Source organism: Triplophysa rosa, linkage group LG1 (genome assembly GCF_024868665.1).
Source record: "Triplophysa rosa linkage group LG1, Trosa_1v2, whole genome shotgun sequence".
NCBI classification, from domain to species: domain Eukaryota; kingdom Metazoa; phylum Chordata; class Actinopteri; order Cypriniformes; family Nemacheilidae; genus Triplophysa; species Triplophysa rosa.
Window position 1 is genome coordinate 20,068,734 of NC_079890.1, and position 9,376 is coordinate 20,078,109.

Below are 9,376 nucleotides of genomic sequence, written 5' to 3' on the forward strand. Positions count from 1 at the left end.
GCAAGTGCAACAAAAGTCAACAAATTGTAAACTATTCTGAGGAAACATTTAATAAAAAAATTCTCAAAAAATGCAAAAAAAATCTCCCCAACAAAGTAGGACGTTTGATGGTCACATCCCCCGTGTTACTTTTGAGTCTGGAGACAGACATAACATGCACGAGCCCTGCAGAGATCGACACCGGTGAGGTTTGACTGGGCACAGAATACATGTGTATTCAATGAAGCAAAGTTTTATGTTTTGACATCAACCTACCAGCTAATTCTCATCATGATTCCTTTGTCTACGTCTATTATATTGACAGCAAAAGGCTTCTCCGAAATGACAGCTTATGTCTGTCCGAAATTAGGCAACATAGCTGTCCAATAAACGTTAACAAAAAAAAAAATGGTTACATAATGTTTACTAGGTCTATCTTATTATATAGGCTATTCTTAAAATATTTTATACATTTAAGTGGTTATTATATATTAAATGAAATGTTAACCATATTTCCTTACACAAAAAACAGCAGTGATTGATCAGGTTTTATTGATATTATTAAAGCTACTGTGTGGAGGTAAACTCAACAAGGCCTTACGCTGATGTGTTATTGTTATTATTCTTAAGCGGTTCTTTTAAATAGATTATTGCATTAATTTAAAACATAAATAACACATCTTAAACTTTGTAATTTAGTCTGGTTATATTTTGGTACTATCACAAAGTCTTTTGAACGTCATATTGCAACTTGGAGATTACGTTATTTTAACACCTAAACAAAACGTGTCACAAAAGGTACCGTTTGGTCAGGTTTTGTAATTGTTCTATACACACATGATATTTACGTTTTTAAACTACTTTGTTTGGTCTGTGATTGGCTAGTGTCTAATAATATAACTATTTATATTTGATTTTGTTAGGAAGGACACTGGAGTCAAATGCAGGGTAAGCAGATTTAATGAAAATCCCACACTCACAAAAATACAACACCAATTAAAGTCCATAACAGTGAAAAAACCAGAGGGGAACAAAGGCTCGAGCGCTCGGCCAAATGACCGTAGAAGGGGATAAAAACAAAAATCCAAAAAATGCCCGCAGCAAGCGGGAGGTGAGTGAGGCAAGAGAGTCCACAACAAGCCCAACCGGGCTAGAGAGCTGACTGGAGGTTCCGTCTGTTGAGTCAAACTCGTGGGAGCCAGAAGCCAGTGTACATAACACCACTAGGTAATCCATACCGAATGGTAGCGAGTGCAAACAAGAGTCCGTTAGGAGGTGACAGTCTATTAATCCCAGTGCGTAGCTCACACAGTCGAACTGTACGAATCCCTTGATAAAAGGCCTTCGAGAGACTCCCCGGAACAGAACTGGTTGACTCGCCTCGAATAATCTCCGTGAGGAATGACCACAGCTTGAAGTCAGAAGGGATGGTTGCCAAAACAAGGACAGGAAGAACAGGACAGATGAGTACAGCACTGGAGCCTGGACAAGACAAGATAATCACAAACTAGATATAACAAGACAAGACAAGATTTCTAGAGAACTAGACAGGAGGCCAGAGATTTCCACGAGATAACTCTAACGGACTGACAAAGAACAACGAAAAACACAGGGAATAAAAGGAGAAGCAATCAGAAAGGAAAATGAGACACCAGTTGGGGAGGGGGAAAGTTAAGGGGAACCAGGTGAATCCGGGAAATCAATAATGAGATGCAGATAGGATAACAAGGGGGCGGGGCCACACACACGTGGATACCAAGCACATGGCAACTGTCAAGTGCTCGACAAAACAAAAACAGAAGACAAGACAGACAAAACCCAGAGGTGCTAGACCCGAACCCTGACAGTTTTATGTAAATAATAATGTATATTATTATTTTATTGTATAATAATTGTATTAAATAAACGATTTGTTGAATTGTGTTGTCTGTTCATTTTATTAAACAATTTGTTGAATCGGCCCTGTAGTTTTGACGCATTTAAACAAACCATATGGTACATTGACATCTAACTCTAACGGTTGAGCTTGGTATTGGAGTCTAAATTCAAAATATGGGAGAGACAAGTTTAGCCAAGTTCCTCTCGGTTCTCATGCACAGTAACGTTTATTTATGTTGATAAGAAGAAACCGTCTATAACAGAAATATTGCACAAGATATTCAACATTAAGCAATAATAATAACAGTAATAATAATAAAAATATATAATTAAACATTGGAATTTAGTCTGGTTATATTTTGGTACTATCACAACGTTTTTTGAACGTCTTATTGCAACGTGGAGATTATGTTATTTTAACACCTAAATAAAACGTGTCACAAAAGTTACCGCTTGGTCTGGTTTTGTTTTCATTGTAAACACACGTGATATTTACATTTTTTAAGTACTTTAAGAAAACATACCACTTTGGTATTTTTTAAACGTTTTAAAAACGTTTTATTTTGGTTGCATATTTTTTTAAATATAGGGTGTGGTTTTTAAAGAGTAGGTTTCATGAATCTCATAAAATTACCGGCATTTCAGTGTGTAACGTAGCTTTCCTTTAATTTTGACGATCTGCAAAGTTGTTATTCCAAAAAGTCCATGATAAATTAAGATATTGGCTTCCAAAGTAAGGAGTCGACTCCGAACCACCTAAACACATCGTTAGGCTTTCGAATCTTTTGAGTGTAACATCGATACGTCACAGTGTAATTGCATCAGCACAATACCCGCCTTCCCGCGAAACAGGAACACTCTGACCTGCCCACTAGCACTTCAGGTAGTGTTGCGTATACAACATGTCGAGGGACGCTGTGTTTTGTGCTGTGAACGCGTACTTTGTTTTCGCTGCCAAAGGATGACGATGTGAAAGATCAGTGGTTACATTTTTTTCCCACGATACCACTGCAGTACAATTCCAACCTTGTGTAATGTGCTCGTCATTTTACCGACGACTGCTTCTCAAATTTTAGCGAGTTCAATGCGGGATTTGCCAGCCGCTAGATCCTTGAAGATAAATCAATACCAACTTTATTTGGACTAACAAGCGTCTCAGAACCACAAGCTGTAAGTATGATAAATACGTTATGTGCACATGTTAAATTGAGTGCTTACAATATACGTTAAAGTAATTGTGCTGTAATCCGTGTTGTATATTTAGTACAGCTGTAGGTTTCCAGGTAAACAACGTATAAATTAAGAGTGTTACAGTTTTAATAATCCAACTCTTACCTAATAATGTGGCGGTTATTGTAGACTGTTGTCGTTCTACGTGTCGTAGTATTGTACAAACTGTATCCCTTTATCGTTTAGTCACGGTAGCACTTTGCTAACGTGTCTCACATTATGGTTTTGTCAAGTGTGCAAAGTTTAGCTGCGGTCACGATCCCCTTCAAACAAAACGGTTTGCTTGTCATTATTTTAAAAACGGACTGCAGCACTATATCATTTTATTATGTAAAGGTGTGTGCATTATCTTTGGAAGCTCTCGCTAACTTGCTCAGTTACTCCTCTCTGTATAATCAAAGTAATGATCAACTTTTGGATAGAGCCGTTGTTGTTCTCCCACAGCTATGACGAAAAAAGATCAACAGAAAACAATAGTCTGAATGGTTTATGAAGATAATAACTTGTGATATGGTAATACTGATGCCATTTTTACACACCGCGTCTTTGTTTACAAAAACCTTCCTGATATAAGAACTGTGGTAATGGGCGTTTCGTTTCTGACACGCAGTGTGTGAAGAAAGACCAATCACAACTGATTGGGCCAGTTGGCCAATTGGAGCACACTGGACTCGCGGTAGGGAGGAGCTTAGAGAAGCGGAACATTTGAACAGCTTTGGAGGAATCGTTTAGGGATCTTTGAGAAATGGATAGATACTAAATGCTTATTTTAAGACAATAGCACCGTTTTTTTTACCTTTGATGCATTTGAACATGTTGTTGGGGACTCTAATACAACATTAGGACATTTACAAAATCCTTGAAACCTGCTCTTTAAAACGTTTTTAAAACGTTGTACTGCAACATTACCTAATTGTAACCAAAATGCAATGTTGTTAAAAGTTGTAAAAACGTTTTGTGTTTGCTGGTGTAACGGAGGCCAGCTAGTGAAGAGCTGTGCAGTGTGTAAACCTCACTCCCCGACCAACAGAGATGCTCTAGCGACAGATGCTAGAGACTGTGGTCTTTAGCCTCCTCGTTAGAGTGCCCGTCTCCCATCCGGACCATCGTCGGTTCGAGACCCGTGCAGAGCGGTGCAAGTGGGTCCGGTCACATTGGTGCCATGACCCGGATGGTAGTGAGGTTTAGCGGGGTGAGTGTAACGGAGGCCAGCTAGTGAAGAGCTGTGCAGTGTGTAAACCTCACTCCCCGACCAACAGAGACGCTCTAGCGACAGACGCTAGAGACTGCGGTCTTTAGCCTCCTCGTTAGAGCGCCCGTCTCCCATCCGGACCGTTGTCGGTACGAGGCCCGTGCAGAGTGCTGCAAGTGGGTCCGGTCACACTGGGTTGGCACTTACATTACAAACGGACGTCCGCCTTAAAGTTTTCCGCTATATTTATTTGGTTTACTTTTGAAATGTGACCGTTGACCAGCTTCTGTGGCATCATGGGATAGAAGTGTCCATCCGATCCACACTCACCAATCTCGGCGGAAGCAGTAGACCATCTGGGTATTTCTCGCCTACTGTTTTTAGCATACTGAGGTTTTGGACACACTACTCATGACTCATACTGATTTTCAGCCCGGGACTAACACGCACAATTATTTGCTGAAATTACAAGCAGCTGGACTCGACGGTGATCCTTACGACTCAATAGGTGTGTTCGAGCTCATGCGGCGCTGCGCAGACCGATCGGCGAGATTAGCCGCTTGCAGTAGAGGGATGAGTTGAAAAAGAAGCAGTCAAGTCGGACACCTGCTGCTTGCCATAGTGACGTTCGCACCGTGTTTCCTTTTCAAAGTGATGTGGATTAGAATACTGGATTTGTCCAATAAACAAACATTTAAATTAAAAAGTAGCAACCATAAACTCTTCATATTGCAAATGTTATGTGCTGCTTAAAGAGTACATTCCTCGAGATCATAAAAAATACATTTCATGAAGTGTTTAATTTTGCCGTGTTTGAATGTAAGCAATCCGCCAAGTTGTAAATCCGAAGGTGAACGAATAACAAAGTTATTAGCTTATAAAAAAGGTAATCGACTCTGAATCACGCGAACAAGCCATGACCTGTCCGAATCTTTAACCACAATGTATCTACGTCACTAGAAATAATCCCCGCCTAGGACTGACTGCGAAAACTTAACTCTCTCCTCCCCAAACACTTTACTAGCTCGTTCGTGACGTGTGCATCATGTCTAAGAGAAGCTGTGTTCTATGTAGTGAAACTAAGTCAGTCTTATTTTCACTACCAAAGGAAGAACTTCTGAGGAAAAAATGGTTACTATTTATTTTTCAAACGACACCAAAGGAGTATAAACCGAACGTTTTACTTTGCGCGCGTCATTTTACCGAAGATTGCTTCATCAATCTTGGCGCCTTTACTGCAGGATACATTAAACGTCTTTCCTTAAAAGATGTTGCAATACCAACTTTATTTGGACCTGTAAGCTCCACCGAATCACAACCTGTAAGTGTGACTCTTTATTTTTGTCTTTACTTAAAATTAAATTTGTGTGACGTTATCTCATGTCTGTGTTTAGCTAACGTTACCGTTATTTTTGGGGTTGTTACTGTTTGTTTACCTAACGTTAGCTATAAACTCGTTGCGCTAATGTAAGTGTTCAACCATATTAACTCGCAAAGTCTTTATTTCAAGAACTGCGTGGTGTACTATAGTTATAATAACATCTGAAGATACGAACACCGTACACTGTATGCCGTGATAACTAACTGTTACAAGAGAAGTGTCTAAAACAGTCCTTTTTCTTACTGGCATCTGTATAAGGATTAAAGAATGATTCGTCAGACTCGGGCTCGAACTGGTAAGGTAAAATCGACGCCATCTCTCTCTATACACTGTTAATATCCAACCACCTGCAAACCGTAATACAGCAGTAATGATAGGCGGTCCATTTGCGACACATGCTGAACGCATTTGACCAATCACAGCAGACTAGACCATCTGACCAATCACAGCAGACTACACTATCTGACCAATCAGATCAGACTACGCTGGCGGAAAGGCGGAGATTACACAGATGAATCGCGGAACGAATCATTTGAGAGTCAGTCAAGAAGTAAGGTAATAAAAACTGCTTATTATTACGAAATAATAGTATTTTTACATCATGTATGTACATAAACTTGTTGTCGGACACTCCATAAACCAAAATAAGCCCTTAAAAATATTGAGGAATGTACTCTTTAACACTGTGTGCCTAAAAATCATGGTAAACATAAGAATATATTATTAAATTACCAACGGAGTCTGTATTCATTTCATTTTCATTTTATTAAACAACACAAAATAGCATGTTTATTATATTTGTACGAACAGAGCTGTTTTAAAAACATTCATTAATAATAATATAATATACCCGAAACGCACGTGTCTAGCCAATCATGAAAAGCTATGTCGTCATCACTGCCTGGTGCAGCCGCTCCTGAGATGCTGCTCCGGCTGGGCAAGCCGGCTGTTCTCGAAACGCTCTCGCACTACTTTAATGCCCTACGTGAAAGTCACGTGGCGTATGCGCCGGTTCAAGTCGGACAAAATTTCTAACCGGCATGCACTGCTTCAAGTCAGATTTCGATCGATCTGCGCAGCGCCGCGTCAAGTCGAACACACCTTATGACTTAGAAAGGAATCAAGTGTTCCTGGACACTGAAATGTTGCGCGGAATTGCGTTTCCTGGGCTGCGTTCAGCCCCAACAAAACGTTGCAAAGCGTTTTTAAAACGGAAACAGTGGTGCGGTTGAACACCCTGTTATGATGATGCAACAGTTGAACTATGGCAGCTGAGAAGGCCATTCTTTGGGTTCTTTTTGAAGAATTTTCAGAGCCTGATGAAATCGGAATAAATACGTGTTTATACCGCAAAATACATCTCTTCTAATATCTTCAATTGTTGCGTGTACCGAGCTGCAGCGGACACATTTAAACGACTTTACTTAGACCCATTGTGCCCTCTCTTCAACACCGCGTGGGTTATATACATGTTGCTGCTGATTGGGCTGACATTCTTGACACACCCACCAAACAAGAGAAAACGCATCTCAAACCCTGTTGCACACCATTGCAAACCATTTCCGGGAAACGTGTTGTTCAACCCGGAAACCGTAGCAAAACGTTGCGCACCGGTTTGAGCTTGAACATGCCCCTGATATTGTAAGCAGTCATTTGGCTCAGTGTTTTGCCACCCAGGAGGGTGGTAAAGTCACGACACGTCCATACCCTCTATATGTTGACAGCATTGAGTTTGCTAACCGTAGTGCCTTGTCATTAAAGTCTTGTAGTCTAATGTAACGTAACTTAGACAAATAACTCAACCATGTAATGCATATTCATCAAGTTAAATCAAGTTTATGCTCCGCATACAACCCATACGATATTAATGAATTTTGCAGTAGCCTACTGCATGTGAATGTTACCCTTAGGTAACTCTGCCTTAGCTAGCTCTGAACTGGCGTTGTTGTTACAGATAGAATGGCGGATCTTGAACCAATTTGTTCTAAAACTTAAAAATTAGTTTATGTTCAATGCATTTGAGGTCAATAAGTTAATTTGAATTATTAATGACAAATAATCTAATTGTGGCATTAACATCCATGACATCTGTTCCACAGGTATTGGACTCACCATTTTAACTGATGCCAGAGGAAACGTGAAGGTGGTTTAATGGGTCTGAATTGTTGTATTTGTTTACCTTTGTTTATTTATTCAGTTTTTTTAAATAAGCTGTTAAATATTTGAATTCAAACATTGAATAAACGTATTTTTGTGAAATTCCTGTCAGTGTTTTTGATGTTTAGATACAAACAAAGGATGAGTCAAATTTACTTGTACCTGTACTTGGGAATTTCTAGTTAAAACTACTAATAGGCCTACTTGTGTTTAGCCTTTACGTGGACAGTTCTGATCAATTTACCAACATTTCCTAAATGAAACAACTTTTCGAGCTTTTTTCTCCAAGTAAAGTTCACTCAAATGTTTTTTCAGTGTATGTTGTTTACTCAGATTTGTTATTTAAATGTTGACGGGAAAATCGGGAGCAAAAACTCCGGAGTGCTCTGTAAAGAGGGAGAAAGCGTAAACATTATACATGGTGTAAACATTAAACATAACTGCTTACATCAGTCATCTAGGCGTTTTCAACAAAATTGGCAGCATGAAATACAGCTTGTCCTATTAAGCAAGTTGTTCACGACTTTTATTACCCACCATAGATAAACTACTGACGCCTAGACCACGGGGACCTCAGTGATGGATACGGCCATGATTACAGCAAAATAACCATGGTTTTAAAAAGTAGTAAAGTAAAAAAAATGAATCAATGCACCAAAAAAACATGGTTACTGCACATTTACCACAAATATACATGGTTAATTTTCAGCTGAAAAACATTACACTAATGGGATGTCAAGTTCATTTTTGAAAAAAACATACTTAGAACAATATTATAAACAATATTTACCTGAACAACCACAAAGTATAGCTAATATAGATTCATTGAAAATTGCAACTTTTCTCTCTCGAAGTTTAGCACCTCACTGTGCTGATAATGAAACAGCGCCACCATGGTGAAATAATGCCGCAACTACAGTTATAAATGAATAATCCACAAAGTTCAACTGTTGTTAGTGTTTTCCGTGATGACACCTGTCTGACATGTCACGACAGTTGAGGAAGAGAACCCAAACGCAGGCAGGCGGGAGTGAAGGGGTTAACTCAACTCAACTCAACTTTATTTATATAGCGCTTTTACAATTTTCATTGTTACAAAGCAGCTGTACATGAGACATATTGACTACAAGCAAAACAATCAAAGTTGTACCTGCAAAAGCAAGAAAAGGTTGAAAACACAGAAGACAGACACACCCACACACACACAAAACACTCCACACACACAGTATGCACACGTACTAACACACACAGACACAGAGACACACACACACACGGATGCGCACGCACACACACGGATGCGCACGCACGCACACACACACATGTACGTACACAGACAAGTACGCACACACACACACACACGCTCAGTGAGAGCACACATTTAGGATAAAGGAGAGAGAAGCACAGGTCAAATATAACAGACTATGAATTCCTATATGCAATATTAATTAAGTAAAACTTTAAAATTCTAAAGCAGCCCCCCCGGCCAGGCAGATGACAAAAACAGTATGCAAACGGTGGCGAGGAACCCAAAACTCTAATCGAGAAAAAAAACCTCAGGA